Source organism: Acromyrmex echinatior, chromosome 14 (genome assembly GCF_024713525.1).
Source record: "Acromyrmex echinatior isolate Ae372 chromosome 14, ASM2471352v2, whole genome shotgun sequence".
NCBI lineage: Eukaryota > Metazoa > Arthropoda > Insecta > Hymenoptera > Formicidae > Acromyrmex > Acromyrmex echinatior.
The window spans coordinates 5038535-5058558 of NC_141865.1; the positions used below are offsets into that span (position 1 = coordinate 5038535).

General features: G+C 25.3%; 1 protein-coding gene across 3 annotated transcripts in view; it reads right to left on the reverse strand.

The window, feature by feature from the left end:
- The window catches only part of LOC105148661 (neuropeptide CCHamide-1 receptor), a 42644-nt gene that overhangs the window by 20413 nt on the left and 2207 nt on the right, over positions 1-20024 (reverse strand). The window contains exon 2 of one of the 3 annotated variants that reach the window (XM_087413036.1): positions 5306-5455. The gene's annotated coding sequence lies outside the window, so the exon portion shown is untranslated. Of the gene's footprint in view, positions 1-5305; positions 6951-14728; positions 16801-20024 lie in introns of those variants that run through there. The other 2 variants (XM_087413037.1, XM_087413035.1) reach the window with 2 other exon arrangements.

The window sequence follows — 20024 nt, forward strand, 5'->3', positions numbered from 1 at the left end:
ATAATTTATTGATTAAAATAACTTTCGAATGACATTTACATCAGAGATTTTAATGTATTTATAAAAGCTTTATGATTAAATCAATAATAATAATAATAGATCAGAAGCATTATAAAAGTCTAAATACTATATAACTTTCATTTTTTGGCAGTGCATTTTTTCGTAAGGAAAAATAAAATTTTTAAGTAAAACGAAGTTTTAATTAAATGACTTATTTACCTTAATGACTGTTTTATACAATAATATAATGATTTATATATAATATAAATCGTTTGAAATTACATTATTGCGAATACGTTTAAAATAGTATATTTTATCAGAATTTTTTTTTATAAAAAAAAATACTTATATATTTTCTCTTTTTTAGTTTTATCGCAATGTTATGATATACATATTTATATTAAGATTATTACTTCTAATGATGTGAAAAATAATTAAAGTTGAAAAAGGATAAAAATGTGATATATTGAAATTAAATTATAATTGAGTTACACTAAATTATAAAGGATTTACTATTTACAATGATCATTTTTTATTTGTTCATTTTTTATATTTTAATTATACATATGTTATTAAATTAACTATATGTATAATTTCTTTACGCATCAACACTCGCGCATCACTCCTATTTAATTTCGTTTTTGTAAATAATATCTTATTTATATTTAATTGTTTAAGCAATCAATTTGCATCTATCTAAATTATAATTTTTCACAAACAAAAAAATTAGTAATGTTATTGTTACGCTAAGTTAAATTGTCTTAGTACAAGCCATTTAAACATTTTTTTCGAGAAAATTAGCAAGATATTATCCATGTTTTAATGCTATTGTGTAGTCGTTTAATTATTTTATGCATTTACTACAAAAGATTTATTATAGAAGATTATTATAGAAGATTACTTTCCTAAATATAATTAATTTTCCTCTGTTGTTCTGTTAAATATACCATGGCAAATAATAAATAAATTAGTTTTTTAATATATTAAAAATTAATATATTAAAAATATATTTAATATATTTAATATATATAATATATATATATAAATATATTTAATATATTAAAAATTAAATATATTGTGTAGTGTGTATATGTAGTGTAGCATTATTAAAATAAATATTTTTTAATTGTAATGTAATTTCTAACAAGCGCAAAATTATAAAAAAAATTGAATACATTTTTAAAAAGGTATTAGCTAGATGATGTATATATAGAGTATTTAAAAATCTTATTTCTAACTCACAAAAATGATGAACAAAATGTAGCGCAATTTTGAATGTCGACATAGTTTTTTGTAATATATTATAAATTTTGTTTCTACAATCTTTTATCTTCTTTATATGAATGATACATGATAAAATAATTTATCTGTAACTTACATATATTCCGCGAAAAGTCACAAAATATTAGATTGATGTTTAATATATTTTACAAGCACTATTATTTTTTATATATAGATCTGTTTTAATATCACTCTTTTATTAATTTTATTTTGTATTTTTATGCGACATGTCCTGTAACAAGTAATTTATTATATTATACATTAAATTTAATATTCAGAAATTATGTTTTTATTAAAAATATACATCAAATTTACATCTAATTTGTTTAATTTATATATTTTTTTATGTTTTATCTTTGTTTCTTATGATTGTCTTCTATATAGATTATCATGAAATGTAAATTTTTCCGTCAGTATTTATGTTAATTTAGCGTGATGATTTATTTGAAGCGAAAACGTCATCATGAAACTTTATAATTGGAATAATTTTTATAAAACTGTAAATGCAAAGGTACGAGAATTAACTTTTTGAACTAGCAGCTGTAACATACATATGATATATGTATGCGATAGCTTTAGGTATCAAAAATAGATGAGAAAATAATGGATTTTTTGTTTAACATCACAAAAGCAACACATAAATAACAGATGTGAAGAGGTAAGAATTTTTTAATATATTTTCTATGTCGGTGTATATATAAACCGTGTTATAGTATATATTAAAATAGACAAGAAAACTTGCGCAACATCTATAACGAAGTAAATTATTTATATTTTTCCAATTGAATATTTTTTTATTGGAAAATGTAATAGAATTTGCATATATTTATTCTATAGAGCAAATCATACGTAACGAATATTTTGATAGATTACCGCTTTTTATGCTATGATGGATTTGATGCATAGATCAGATTCAAAATTCAAATTGATAATATCAAAATTCACAATTTTACAAAAAAAAAAAAAATATTACGGAGATGGAGGATCGATAAAACGTAAATGAAACACAAATGAGTAATGACACTAGTAATAACGTGATATAATAAAAAATGCACAAATAAGATTATTTAAATTTTTGAAATGGATTATATTTTTATATGTTCATCTTTCTTTTCATCAATTAAAGAAAGATTTTAGATTCCAGAAATGTATCGAGACATGTTTGTATATTTAGATTGGTTTCCTGAATTTTACGTGACCGCAAAATCCATTCCATGAATTTGAGAGAGTCAATTGGAATATATCATACAATATACATGTGAGCTACAAACTCAACAGATTCCAAACTTTCATCGAGAACTATCATTTGTGAATTTGGACGCAATGTGCACTCATATATGACCATGTTTTTCAAACTAATATTATTTTTAAAAAAACAAAAGAACTTTATTCAAAGCAGGACGAATGATAATAAATATAATTTAAAAATTCATAGAAACTAAAATTATTAAAGTTAACTTTTAAGCGTTACATTACAGAAACAACACCCTATGGTATGACATACCCATTTCAATTAGTTATCTTCACTTACTTTTCATAAAAGTTAAAAATAGGTGTATTGTAAACAATTTTTTTTAAATCGAAACGCCAGACATTAAAGAGCACAACGATATAGAGCAAATATTATTATTTATTAATAAAAAAATAAGCAATAGAAAAAGTAAGCATTGGAAAAAGAAAGTCGGGTATGGTGCACCAAAAAGCGTTTAAAAATTAAGAATTTAAATAATTATAATTCGAAATTAAACTGACAAGAATGAATCAATTAAGAGAAATAATCTTTTTTTTAGTTAAAGCGGATCTTAGTGCTTTAATATTTCTGTGTGAAACACCGGAATATTTAAGCACTAAGATTCGCTTTAATCGGAAATAAGATTATTTTTCTTAAGCTCGATTACACCAACGTTTCTTTGATTTTAAACGAGATTTAAAACTCTCTTTTTCTCTTTTTGAAGCCGAGAGACAGACAGAGAAGGAGAATTTTAAGCACAGCTTAAAGTTAAAGTGTAATCCGTTGCATTGGACTTAATTGACTAAGAGTTTAAAACGCGCGTACGCATTGCGTCGCGAAAAAATTTTCATATCAATAATGATCGACAAACATTATTTCTCAATAATACTCAATAAATCTGAAACGATTTCTACGATTTCTCTTGCAGTTGATAATCAATAATAGCGACTATATTGCAAATATATCTGAAGAAAAACAAATCGTTGCTGTCACTGATTGTATATAAAAATTCCCATGCTCTCTCTCTCTCTCTCTCTCTCTCTCTCTCTCTCTCTCTCTCTCTCTCTCTGTTTTTATTGGTTTTTTTTTAGTTAAAATAAAAAATTTAAGTAGACGTAAAATTGAGTTAACTACTATTTACCGACTGAATTGTAAATATCAGCCACAAATATTAATTGTAAATTGATCCGGAAGAAAAGCACCGAGTATCTGAATATATTGCATGGAACGATATGTGAATGTGTTCTCGTATATCAAAAATATGTAACGCAACTCTTTATTAGATATATGATGAAATAAAAGCATTATGAGTACAAATAACGTGCGTCATGTTCGAATTTTCAAGAACGGAATTACTGCGCAAAAAAAACTTTTAAATTGTTGCAGAGTACTATTTACATTTAATTTAAAGGATTTAATTGAGATTTTTGCATGTTTGAATAGAGATAGTATAAACTATTATATGAATTCTAAGTTATTGCTTTTAACAATATGGTTAAAAGTAAAACACATCCAATAACAATTTTCACAACACTGTCACATAATGGCCAAAATTTAGATGACGGTTTTGTAATAATCTGATAGAGTATTCTTTCATGAATGATATATGAAGTCCATTTGTTAATGTAACGCGTGTTACCGGATTTCTCCTTGATAATGGCCACTCTCATTGAGATTACGATTTGATTGCGTGTTTGAGAGTGTAATGATACCCTAATTGTGGACTTTACGGATCTTACGAGTAGCTAACTTTCTTGGTTTAGAAATCCAGTAATACGTGTATTTGACAAATAGATTTCACATGCTACTCATTGAAGGATATTCTGTCAGATTATCACAAAACCATCATTTAATTTTTTAGCCATTATGTGACGGTCTCTTCTCAGAAGTACTGTTAGCATGTTATTGATACACGACGCATTTCCGATATTGATTTATAGAGTACAATGTTGAAACAAGAATCTTTTATTTTTTTTTTAGCATTGATAGGGATATCTAAATAGCGTATTTTATTCTACACTATATTTTACGGATAATATTATGCATATCTGAAAGTTAATAAACTTTTAATGACAGGAAGTTAGCGTTAATTTCCTTAATATGTATTAATTCCAAGATTTTACGAGCCGATGAATCTATATATAGACTATATAATGAGAGAAGGTACGTATGCGTAATATACATCGTAATTAAGACAAAGCTTTCCTCTTTCGCGTCATAGACGTTGTGGCGATTAGCTAAATTGAAATCAATATGTAATACCAAGTTGAACGAGATAGAAATTAGAGAATTACATAAAAAAGTCAAGTTAATAATGCGTTTTTTATACGTTTGCAGTAAAGCAATATATTTGCAATAACACAAATATATCAATCGCTTAAATATACAGATTTAATAAGCTTTCATGCAGGTTATTGGCTTTTCGATATATATGGCATTATTACAATACATAATAACATCATACAGCAAATTACGTGAATCCTTGTTTAATTTACAAAAAAGAATAAAGAAATAATACAAATAAAAAATTAGAAATAATAAATTATGGTAAAAAATAAATTTGATTTCAGATAATGATTCATTGCAAATTGAATTTTAGTTTGATTCAATCAATTTCGTGGGTTAACTTGTTCCATTTTTTACTTTATTTTTTCCGCTGTGTCTTTAACTTCAACTTTTGAGTAGAAAGATTAAATTATGACATATAAAATTGATGTTGACAATAAATTGCCAATAAACTGGAAGAGGAACTTAATGCTACTTATTCTCATTATAGATTTTGTGTCGATATACCTTGTTTCATTATTATGATCCTCGTTACTGTTATTGTCGTCATTAATCCTTACAATGTCAACGTCGTTCTCCTTGCTATTCGATTTGCCACTTCCTATGCTATGTAAAGCACGAAGATTTGTTCCTGTCATATTTTCCAGCAAAAGCTAACTGATTTATGATAAGAAACAATTTCAGATTAAAAAAAATTTTATTGAAAATGTTAGAATAAAAGTGAATAAAATTATATATTTGTTAGCAATAATTATTGTGTTAGGTTGACATAAAAGATTTATTGATTTTCTATTAAATTCTATTAAATAAAGCTAGACAACCAAAGTTATTTGAAAAAAAGAGATCAAAAAATTTTCTTAGATAAAAAAAATACTAAAGCCTGTGGCAACAATTTCGTTTTGATTTTATCGAAATATCATTCTAGTTTTATTTGACAAATAATTCCTTTCGTGCCAATCTAATACAATATATTTATTACGGTACATATGGTTTCTCTAAGTACTATATGTATACATCATTTCAATTTTTGCTTACACTTCAACATCCTGCTTACTTCCGTTAAATTTCAATACTTTTTTTTGCTCAAAGAAATTTAGTAGCATCATTTAAGATTAAGGTAAAAAGATTGATAGAGCAAGAAGATAGCAATGATAAAAGCAGATCATAGTTAATCTTTAAACTTTTTATCTGAGATCAATTATCTATCACAGTTACATCTATAATAAATAGATGACGTTTAAAGTTTTATAGAAAGTTCTCGCGTTAAATTGGTATCACTCTCGTGAGATTTATGTACAAATTCAGTGCGCTCCCATGATCTTCTTGAAATATATAAGGAACATGTTGCATCAATTCTTTGGGAGATTTGCATCGACTTTCATGAACAATGAATATTAATGAACTAAAGAAGAACATGTACCCAAAGTAGTGTGAATTATTTCTACACGGAACAAACAGTTTCACTGAAATAAATATAAAAATTTAGCTAAATACAAATTTAAAAATAATTTTATTTGGATCATTAAAATAATTACGTAGAATTTGTTATTAGAACATTAATATTTTTTGCATCATTTTTTTCTCATACTTGAGATTCCGATGTAATTACTTTAATGATGAATAAAAAAATCTAATAGAATTATGTTTAGATCTAGCAAAATTTTTAGATTTTTAAAACTTCAGTAAAATCGTTTTTTCATCGAAAATGGAAATGTGTTGATATTCTTTCGTCAAAATATGTCAATTTCCACACATTCGACATTTTTTAACCATTCGGGAATTATTTTCACGAATAAATAGCTTTGTTTTGTTACATCAACATCTTGCAAGCGATCCTTGATTCAAGTGTACTTGGCTTTTTAATTAATCGTATTGTATAATCGTATATCCCATGCTTCGTTAGTGTTACGATTTATTGATAAATACTTTAAATTGTTTCATGTTGCGGGGATATATCACAACCCATATAATACTGAACCAACACGTACGGGTTAGTATATTAGTACAATTTTTTATATGATTTTATATTATGTAAGTCTATTTTTACAATTATATTATATGATTTTCTATTATGTTTAATTTGGATACAAAATATTAAAATGCAAAAGAGAAAATACGTTATCATTGACGAATTTTTTATATTATAATTTACACATACATTAATTTAAAAAAAAATAGTGAAACAATTTTTTTATTATTACCATGCAGACGTTTGGTGCACGGGAAGGATCGTTTTGCTAAAGTATTTAAAGTTAGATACAGATCTGAAAATAATTATGTTGGACAATTACAAAATAATTAATATTGAATAATGCCGAACAACTATTAAACAAAAATTTTAATATTCTAACAACCAGTTTGAGTGTCCTATATATTATTTACTTCAGCAAAATCGTTCTCTTCATGTAGATTGAACAATATATCAAAGAATGTATTAATGGGAAATATCATGTTTGTGCAAAGTTTAAGGCATTGGATTTAGAAAACGAAATATCTAAAATAACTTCCCGGGAAAAAATGTTTTATATATAATTATATAAAAAATTATACAATTTTTATTATATATTCTATATAATTTTATATAATTGTATATAAATGTATATATTTTATATAATGTAATTTTATATACAATTATATAAAAAATTTTTTCCTGAGTCTGTAATAATATTGTTAAATGTTATGAATTTTTAAAATATATGTATTAGAAAGCAAATCACATTTTTTAAATTAATATTATGTTTCATTGAGCACACCGCAATTTGTACGGAATGCATCAAATGATTTAAACGGACCTTTGTATATTGCACAACAAGGAATAAAACTTGTGTACAGCATTGAAGAGAGATTGTTATTATGCAAGAAATATTGAGAAAATATCCTCTTTATACGGAATGCTTTATAGAAGTCTTGCAATTTAGGGCTAATTTTGCTACCGTGAAAATTTAGTATTATTATTTGCTCCAACTACAGTACTCTAATTACTGCTGTCTTAATTAAATTCTTAAAGAGAAAGTTTGAAGAAACTTTGTATTATAGACAGTATATAGACAGTATATATTCTGTCTATAATATTCTGTCTAATCGTTCACGAGTTACTTAATTATTTGATGTGAAAATACGTTTTGTATGCATGATGGTTTACTTTATTTTTAGTGCAGTTTTCGAGAAAGTTAATAGTATCTGCATATAGAAATTGCCGCATGGACCATAGAAAACAATAGAGTTGATTGCACTGTTCAGCATTATCGTAAATTCATAGATAGTTCAAATATGAACGTGAGTTTCTTACTAGTTAGTTTAAAAATGCACGGGCTATTGCACTTTATTCCATGCTATCAAGTTGTACGCTTGAATATGTAATATTCTATTTAACAAAAAATAGCACAACGCAAATTGAAATTAAAATTTAATTTAATTTAATTTTCTTTACATACATAACGCTATTTTTAATGTGAATTCTATTTCAACGAAACTAAACTAATGTTATTATACAATGTTTGATTTAGTGAAATGATAATAAGATATGTATAATTATTAACATGTATAAAATTCTTTGGATTGTATTGTAAAAGTAAAGCAGTTACAATTAAAGAAATTTAATTATAGTTTAAAAATTTTTTATCATGCAAAAAAGGACAAATTGTATTAAAAGATTTTCTTTAATTTTCTGTGATAATATGTTTTATTTTTGGATTATGCAGAAATAGAATTTGAACATAGATAACACGTAGAGAAACACGAGACTGACTGAAATAATGAGAATAGTGTCTTTATCGCGAATGTATCAACTTACTTTATCCCCATTATAATCTTCAATAAACCATGGATTGGTAAGTATAGATTGATCTAGTTGCAAGATAGGCAGGATATCGTGCTAAACGTTTGTTCAATACACAATCTTTTCAAACTTCTCAACGTATTTAAATTTTTCAATGTGTTCAAAATGGATTGATAGCATTTGAAATTAGATGTTTAATAGAAATTAATAAATTCTTTTAAATATATTAGTTTACTTATAATATATAAAAATGATAAAAATACATGTCAGTATTACAAAAAATCAATACATAATTCTTAATTTTAAGAATCTTTTAAAATAATTTTTGTATCATCTTCTCTGATATTCGATCGAAAATTTTTCAATTACAGTTTCGAATAAATTGGTCGCGTAGTAATTGGTTTTCAAGCAGAATTTATTAAAAATTAATTAAAATTTAGAATGTGCTATATACATGAATACATTATTTCTAAATTTTATTTAGAAATAATGTATTCGTATTTACTTGTATATTTATTTCTAAATTTTAGAAATAATATATTCATATATATATAACACATTCTGAATTTTAATTAATTTTTAATAAATTCTGCCTGAACTAATTACTACGCGACCAATTTATTCGAAACTGTAATTGAAAAATTTTACTTTTTATTTAAATCACTGCCCATTTTGATATATACATAATAAATTTAATTACATACATTTGTACATATTACAAGTGTATGCAATTGGTCTTGTAATATGTACAAATGTAATTAAATTTATTATTGTGATGAATATACAATTTTGCTGTTTAACAAAATTACGAAATTTATTTTTACGTTGGAATTAAAATTCGTAGAAATTAAAATTTAATGCTAAATGTTTGCAATAGCACAGTAACTTTGATTCGTTCAATTGTACGTTTAAATGTAAGTCTCTGCAACAGAAATCGTTGACATGCGAAGCACGGTTGATTACGGAAAAATATAATTCAACAAACGTAAATATTATTATTATAAATAAATATAATTTATTTGAAACGTCCAAATTCGATTCGAAACGAAATATAAGTTAATTAAAAAATTACTTGCAATATCTCTGCTTGCTGCAAGAAAATCTGGTCATCTGTATTTATAGCGAAAACAGGCAATTATGAAATTATGGAAAAAGTTTCTACCTCTCAGAAATTTCTACAGATTTTCAATCTTTCCAATCTTATTAAAGCGAATAATATAGTGATAAATATTTAATAGAGCAAAGAGCAACTATGAAAATATAAATGATGGATAAGTATGGGTGTGTGTGTGTTACACATTACATAGTAATATTTTTTAAACATATTTATGTTATATGTACTACTATATTACTCTTGTATTTAATTATCCTCATAAATTTATATATTTACGTAATACTAAGAAAATATTATTAAATTCATCACGTTAATGAATGTAATCATATTTCTTTTGCCCTTATTTAAAGGTTGACTAGAAAACACTTTCTCGAAGTTATAGTTCATCGATCTTCGTTCATGCGAAATTTTTTTCATCCAATTCCATTTGTATTTTCAATTCTATTTTGTTTTGTTGAAACATGCTCACGTTTCTTCTCTTGTTGTGCACATAAACACAATATCGAAACTGTCATACGGTTAGTATGAAGTACAACAGAAACAGAATTTCTCTCATGAACTTCGATCTCTACTACTATTATATACATGAATAATACATAAACTACTTTCAACAATATTTGAATAATACGTAAACGTTATGTACGATAATACGCTAGAATCATGTTTACATGGAAAACCGCAGAATCAAATGATTAATCAATATGATTTGTTTGATTTATCACTATGTGATTATGAAATTTAATATACATGTTCCTACCTTCTTATTTTCTGAATTATGTTATAATTATGAAAATGATTTGCTATGCTTTATATATGCGAAGCTGTTTCTCTCTCTCTCTCTCTCTCTCTCTCTCTCTCTCTCTCTCTCTCTCTCTCTCTCTCTCTCTCTCTCTCTCTGTATGTGTGTGTGTGTGTGTGTGTGTGTGTGTGTGTGTGTGTGTATGTGTGTACGCTATATAAACATAATCTATATAAATTACATTTATATAGCGTATCTATATGATGAATTGTCTTTATTAACCTATTCGCTCGTGTACGTATGTAATATACTATTTATGATCATCTTAGCTACGTAACAATTTATAAATAAATTTATAGTTAGTTAATGATAAAAAATTGGTAAAAAAAGCGCCAATGTGCAGATTATAGATGCATAATAATTTATAATAATGTACCTGTAATTAACATGGAAAAAACGCTTTTTTCTCAATCTATTAAAAATTTTTTTAACAATACAAAAATATTCTATTTGACTTAAAGAAGTTGTAATGTAATTTTTCTTAACCATCAATTTATAGCTATAAAAACTATATTTAAGTTTTAAAGTGATTCGTTTGAAGTATAAATTACAAATGAACTTTTGCCTTATACAATAATTGATATAAAAATTTGATTTAAAGTTCTTTTAACTGTAATAGAATCTCAGTATTAATCGTACGGATTGTATAATCGTCTTAAAATTTTCATTTTGGATCCAAATAACCTGTATTTTGTTGTATTTGAAGATTAATATTGTAATATAATGTTAACATACACATCTCTTATGCATAAAGTATAGATCCCTTATGTAATTACGTACATATATACATTGCTTTATAGTGTTTAGATTGCGCTCGCATTAGAAAATTATTTTGTAATAAACTATAATGTATCTAATAAATTAGTATAAAAATTTTATTACCTTAATTTAAGAAAGTATTATAAAATATTATGAACGAGATTAATAAAATTGTATACGAAAGCGGACGATTGCCAATTTTATTTAACACGTTCGATATTTTTATATCAAACGTTGATATTTAAATGCCATAACCGTACAAGTCAACTTTTTGAGAGCATATAACATATACACTTTTATAGCTATGAATTTATTTGATATATAAAAATTGACATGTTTTGAGAATATTTAAATTTGCAAAATATTTAAAACAATTTAATCCCCATGTTTTCATATATCAACAATAATTTATGATGCATTTTTTACATATTTTTTAATTTGCAAATTTATAGTTAAGTAAAGTTAAACTTTCTATGCTACTTTAATATTAAAATTATTACATATACATATTTAGTTAAATATAATTTTAAGACTATATATTGTTATGCTCGTGTCGCGTCGCTAAAAGGGGCTGCAACCCTGCAGTCTGTAGCTCAGTTGTTTGAGTTGGAGAGATTTAGCTATTGAGATGTTACTTCGCTCGATATTTCGCCGCAGTTCACGAATGCTTTGCTTGTACAAATTTTCAAAAAAGTGCTTCTCTCTTTTTTAATCAACATGTTTTTTTATTTCCGTGTTTTGGGAATGTGCGTTCGCTCGAGCTGGCGATTCGGTTGCACGAAGCGATTAACGCACGGCGTTAATCCTGAACGAGCCTCCAAAATGTTACGCTTGCTGTGCAAGCACCCCCGAATTGTTAAAAAAGAGAGAACGAAGCATTTTATTGAAAACTCGTACAAGCAAAGCATTCGTGAACTGCGGCGAAATACCGGAGCGATCGGAACACGTCCGAGCGAAATGATGTCTCAATAGTTAAATTTCTCCAACTCAAACAGTTAAGCAGGCTGCAACCCCTTTTAGCGACACGCTCTTCATGTATTACTCAATTCGCTTGGAGGCACGGCACAGATGTCGGCACAACACAGGCATAATAATAATATATATTATTTAAATAGATTGATATTTCATATTAGGTCCCATGTTTTATACACAAATTCTTTCATAAAAAAGGAAAAAGAAAGTAATTAGATGCTTCTAATAATTAACAGCAAAAAATTAAATAAGAGTTTAGTGTAGTATCCATATATTATTGCTACATTGCACGGTTTATGTTGTGCGGGTTATGTTATGTAGTTAATCCTTTAGCTTTGCACATTTTATATATTTTTATTACCTTTTAGAAAGAGCATCTCTTTTAATACGAGTTGCAAGCTAAAAGCTGCAATATTAGAAGAGAAAACAGAATAGAAAATGAGATAATAATCTTCAACATTTTTATTCAGGTTTTAGTAGCATGTTTAAAGATATTGTAATGTTTAAATAGTATATATTATACACACACACACACACATGTGTATATATATATATATATATATATATATGTGTGTGAATATATATATATATATATATATATATATATATATATAAATATAATATAATGATAAATCACAGAACTCTTCTTATGCATATCGTGTGGTAGACATCGTTTGCTTTTAGCTGAACCATAATTGATGCGATCTGTTTGATTACGCAAACGGATCAAAATTTTCTCGGCCGCCGACGAGAAATCATTGTAGTCAAAATGGTTTCTTGTCGGCGACCAAGGAAATTTTTTGCTGAATTAATCGATTTCGTAACCAAATGGATCATATCAATTATGATTCAACTAAAAATAAGCGACGTCTATCACACGATAATAATTTCTATCCACATATGCGCGCACACGCGCGCGCGCGTTAATAATTTCATTCTATCACGCTGAAGAGACCCAATTCTACAATTCACGGTTAACTCTTAACCAAGGTTTAACTTGTTTCTCATCTCTTTTCAATTCTAAAAATGGAAAGAGACAATGAACCTCGGTTAAGAGTTAACCGTAAATTATGGAACTAGAAAATAAATTCCGAAACAGTAGACACCGATGCACGCTTGAATATAAATTAATAAATTTAATTTATAATTTTATCCATCTAATCATGTTGCTCGTTTTTTAAATTATTGACCCTAAATGGATTAATAAAATCGCTTTAATAAATTAAAACATTTTATTAATATAAATCTTCAAATTTAACGAACAGAACGTCTCGGTTATATTCAGTCATCTTCCGTATCTATACTAACCATGACTAATATGACAACTATATGAATAATAAAAATAAATTAATATGTGTGTATGTGTTTATGTGAGATAATATCCGTTAGATTTGACGATTTATATTAATAAGATGTTCTAATTTATTTATTAATTTAATATCTAATTAGTTTATTAATTTAACACTTTTTTTTATTATATTCTATTATTAATAAAACAGATGTATTTGTTATTTTTTAGAAATATTTGAAAATTAATTATGAAGATGTGTTTAATATTACATATCGTTGATACTAAATATTAATGTTAATATATAAAATTATAATATGCTTAATTTTAGCCAACAAAATCAATTCATTGATTGAACTATTTGTAAATGAAAGAAGGAAGTTTGGAAAGCCTTAACTATCCTCTACATATGTATGATCACTGTTTAAACATATTGAATCATTTATACCTGTGATTGAATGGATAGGAGATGCACAAACAGCCATACATGTATGAATAGTAAATAAATCGCACATAAATCCATTTTAATAGCGATAGTTCATATTACTAAATTTTATAAGAATTTTTTAAACAGCAAACATATATTGAGAATATATATTATATATATATTGTATTTTATATTAAATTGCTTTTTATACAAAAAATTGATATAAATAAATAAACGCTAGTAATTACTTTAACAATTAAAAAGAATTAGAAGCTAAAAGCTAAAAGCTTTTTTACGTATTTTAGACAGGTACATATTTTTTTGTTATCTCAATTATTTTATTATATTGTTTTATTATATATTTTGCATTATCGTTTTAAATGTTCCAAGTTTTGGCCTAATGAATACTTTATGTTACACAAAACGGATAATCACACCACAAAGTTTTTCACAAAGTTTTACTTCTCGAACTTTAAACGATCGAGTTTATTCCGTCATAAAGTTTATTGGTAATGCGCAAGTAGAAACTTTAAATGTAAAAAAAGGATACAAATTTCTTTAAACCAGTTATGTATAAATATAGGATCGATTTAATTTCTGTGAATTCAAAAGTCAATGCTGTTTACATGAAAGCGATCTCTTAATTGTTATCTAGCAAAACGCGGAAATATACAAAATATTCTTACAGCAAAATTTCTAATCTTCTGCAAAATTTTGGAACTTGAATTCATTGTAAATACATTGTTTCAATATTTTTGGTTTTTTAAAAATGTATTATCTAACGCGTACTTACTTAGAGTGATTGATGTTCACAGAAGCGCACTCGGAGTTGAAAGTAGAACAAAAACGGAAAGAACCATGAAAAGTCAAAAGGAGAAAGGAACCGCGCTGGTCCGACACCGTAGCACGACTGGCAACGGCAGCTTCATCCGTGCGAGAACGAACGTCCACCCTATGTGATCCACCACTACTTACCCCCGGGATACAGACTCAACCCTTGTTCAATCCTTTCCTCTCTCTCTCCTGTTTCTCTCTTGTTCTATGCAAAGTACTGATCGAGAAATCCTTTATCGGACCACAATATCCTGTCCACTATGACTTTGTAGTTATTGAAGCGTCATTACAGGATGTCCGGCATTGGAATCGATATTATAATTCATGATCAAGATAAAAATTATTATCACAACAACTTGGATTCAGAGGAATTTTATTTGAAATTTTATTTGAAAAGTTAAGAAATTTGAATAATCAATCCAGATTGTCAAATAGACATGTCTATTTTTTTTAATATTCTATGATCGCACATTTACTGATTTCTACGTTTTTGTGAAGAAATTTGGCGATATCGAGAAATATATATTTTATGAATATCTACTTTACTTTTTTTACTTTTTTAGACATGTTTTTAATAAACAATTATCTTTTTATAAATAATTCTATACCAATGTTAAAATAAAAATTATAAAAAGAATTATACGAAAGTGATTATAAAATAATTAGAAGTTATTAGAAAGAGTATAAAAATTAACTGATTTCTTCATTTTATGAAATTTCAATTTCATATAGAATTATTTTACAATACATAATATAAAATTTTTAGATAACTATTAGTATAACTTTTATTTAAATTTTTATATGGAACTTCTTATTATAAAACCACAATTGTTGAATGTATCCACGAATTAAATAAATTTTAATTTGTGAGATTATTATTATTCTTTTAGTTTGATTGCAAATTCGAAATTAGTTGGCACGCAGTCCTATGTTTGAAGTATATTAAATATAGCTATTTAAAATAAATTACACATAGAATTATTATTCCAACATCTGTAATTTGAATTGTAGTTAATGCTTCTTTTTACTTAGTATAATTTATTCATATAGCTGTCTTGATTTTAACTTATTAAATAAATTTTGATAAAATGATATTAGATTAAATAAATTTATATATTATACAAAGAAAATTTTTATTTGATAGGATTTCGATTTAAAATATTAAGTATTTCCTTTGTTTCTTTTAAAAGGATATAAATTTGAGTTGCTGGAAAGTTTGTTGAAAAATTTATAAATTTAATTGATTTTTTTTTTTCAACCTTTCAATGATATATATATGAAATAGCAGCTTGGTTGTCATTACAAGATTTAATGTATTAATCAGTTTAAGGAAAAGACAAATTAATACTTTAATAGATTATAGTGCTTAATAATAGAGTCAAATCGATAAAAGAACATATCATCGATAAGAGAATAATAAATAATAAGTATATTCGTTATTAATTAGATTAAATTAATCAAACATGTAGATAAATACATGTCATCATGTACTACTCATAGCTCATGTGTAATTATAGTAATTTATAATTACAATAGTCTATTAATAATTATTATATTAATATATGATATAACATCTTAATAATTATATTTATTTGTAGATGTTATAAAATAGCATATAAATGTTATATAATATTATCTCATTTCTTTTTGACTTATGTTTTATTGCTAAATATGTTACTTATACGTTATTGCTAAATATGTATGAAATTTCTAATAATATATTGATATCTTTAACAGTAATAATTTATAATAATGTATTGTTTATTTGATATGACATTTAAGAAATTTGTATATTTTATTTCCCATTAATTTGCAATTAATAAATGATGTAAATGATTAATTAAATAATTAAACATGCTTCAATATTATGTTGAATAGAAATCGTATTAAGAGCTGGAATCGCTGAAGTAAAATTTTTTGAAAATCAATATATTCATATATGTTATATTGTAATTCGATAACATCGAAAACATACTGTATTAATGAAGATATAAGCTTGAAATAAAATATTTTTTATAAAAACATATAAATAGTAGTTTGTAAAAATGAAATTATAAATATTATATTAAATGTTATTTCTTATATTTTTATTTTATTAACGATAATTTGAGAATAAGATTTAAAAGAGTGAGTGTGTATGTGTGTGTGTGAGAGAGAGAGAGAGAGAGAGAAATGGTTTTTTTTATTTAATTAGTAGTTTTTTTAATTATTATGATTTAAGAAAATATACATATACCTTTAAGGCAGAATTTTAATTATTTTAATACATTAAAAAAATAAGTACTATGGTGTACAAGGTGCTACCGATATCTACAGATCAGTAAGTCGAGTTGCCTATCTGCCTGACAGGAGCACGCTTTATTGGTAATGCGGAATAAGATTACATCGCAAAAGAGAATCCGGCGGGAAATGAGACAAGAAAAATTAAATTTTACATTCTGATATAGCGTAAAATTCAATAATATGATATAAAATATGTATTTAATAATATAAATAACATAAATAAAATTTAATAAATATTTAAAAATATGTAATTATAATTTATAATTATATATTTAAACAAAATAATTCTGTATTTAAAATTATATAATTTATAATTTGCGATCTAATCTTCTTCCGCATTATCAGTAACGCGTTGCCCCTGCCTAGATAGGCAATCCGACTTACTGATCTATATTGTATCGGCAGTACCCTCTACATAATTAATCGAAAAAAAAAAAGATTTATATTTCTGTAGCATCCCTTTTTTTCTTAGAACGACATGTTTGTATTACAGATTTTTTCTATCTTGTCTTGACATTCTTCCATTACATATTACATTAAATATGATATAATAAGATATGATATTGATATAAATTAGATATGATAAGATGAAGTAATTTATTTTTACCTTGATTTTTAATAGTAATAATATGACGTTGCTTGTATTCAGAAAAAACACGTTCGCAAATAAAAAGTTTATTTCGCGATACGGTACAATATTTAAATAAGTTCGGTATAATTTAATTTAACGTTCACTACTTTTTGCCTATTTAGAACATATATTTTACCAAACATTTGCAAGAAAAAATTAAAACATTGTTTTTAAAGTGTGTTTTCTCGCGAATTGCAATCTCGTGATAATGTAAGACAAAATGTAGCTAAAATTTATGTGAAAAGCATTTGTGTGAAAAGCAATATGAAAATATTTCAATATAATCATATGCTATCTATTATTATTTGAATATAGTTACAATATCGTAAAGTTGTATACGAAGTAAACATATAATATGTTTGCCCGTGGTTGACATTACGAATTCTGAAACGTGATTTATGTGAAAGTAAAAATAACAATAGTTTCATACATGACATTGCTTAGTAGTAACAAGAGCTAAAAAATTTTCATTATAAGTAGTAAGCGTACTCTTTGACAATAATATAGTACTTTTCTAATACTTTGCATTAATTAATTAATCTTTATCCCATTTTATTATATAATCGTGTTTGCAACAGATTCTTTCAAGTCTAATGTCTTTTAGCCATTCATATTGTATTGAGAAAAAGATTTAATATTATCTTCTTTGATAGAAGACAATTTTCCTTCGAGATATTATATTATTTAAAAACGTTAAAATCCATTTGATTTTTCGAAATTTTAAAATAATATGATGTAGATGAAGGAACGCATGTGGATTCTCTATCGTATATACTCTATTGTACTTGCACATGTACATACATATTTGATATTTAATATGAAAAAAATTACTTAACAGAATTGTTCTTAATTACTTATATGTTATATATATTGGGTCATCTAAAAAGTATCCGTGGTTTTTTGTCACTAGATGTGTTGACTATCAACACTATCTAGTGACAAAAACCGCGGATACTTTTTAGATGACCCAATATATTATACAAACATATGTTATATGTTTTATATATATAAACAGATTTTATTAATCTACTTATAACTTTTTTTATATTTTATTATTTTGTATATTGTATTAATTTTTTTATAATTACATATATGCTTTTTATGATTACCAAGAGATGATTATTAATTTTTGTAATTCATATTATGCTTTATATTTATATTTTACAATATTGTATTTATTATATTTTTATTATAACATTTTGTTTATATTCAAAGAGTGGGAACTTTTTGTGTTAGGGGTAGAACCAAAACTCTCTCTATAAGGTAGACTAATCTAGGCACTGAATGTATATATATATATATTGATTGTAACGTTTTTTTGTACTTCTGTTATTCTGTGCCACGGATTCTAATTTACTTACTAAACATTGTAAAGATAAGTAGATAAGTAAATTAGTATAAGATAAGTTAATTGCTTGAAAAATTGTTTTTTGTGAATTCTTACATATCAATAAACATGTCAATATGTCAATAAAGTTACCATCTTATAAAAGTAACATTAGTTTAATTTTTTATTTCTTTAACTGTTTTTTTACGAAAAAGAGGAAATCATATAGATAGATAAACATATTTAAGTATACCGAATATGATCTAAATGCTATTTTTTCTTAAAATCTTCATTACACTTATATAAATCTTTGAAAATGTTTTATACCTTTTAATATTTAGAGATGTTTTCTCTTTTAAATTTGACCATTAATTTTCAATTTTGGTAAAAAATTAGGAAAAATTACAAAAATTAATATATAATGTTAATAAAAATTAATAATATATACATAATATATAGTATTTGATTTTACGTTAATCTGTACAATTACATTACGTTAATCTGTACAATTGCGATTTTGTATAATTTAGTTTCATTTTAATAAAAATTTGATTTGTAAAACTTTCAAAATAATATTTGAAATAAAGGATAATAATATAGTATAACAATATTTAAAATAAAGAATAATAAAAGATAGTAATAGCAAATTATATATTTTCGTAAAGGTAATCAGTCTTAATTACCTAACAGTCTTAGAAATATTATATTACTTTCGACAATAACAAACAATTTATTATACACACACACACACACACACACACACCCACACACACCCACACACACCCACACACACACACACACACACACACACACATTGAGAGGGAGGGAGGGAGGGGGAGGGAGGGAGAGAGAGAGAGAGAGAGAGAGAGAGAGAGAGAGAGAGAGAGAGAGAGAGAGAGAGAGAGAGAGAGAGAGATATCCTTAAATATTTTGTGAAAAATATAAGTTTCATAAAAAAAATGTTTCAGCTAAAGGTTGTAAAGTTTAAAAAGATCTATTTACTGATCTTATCAA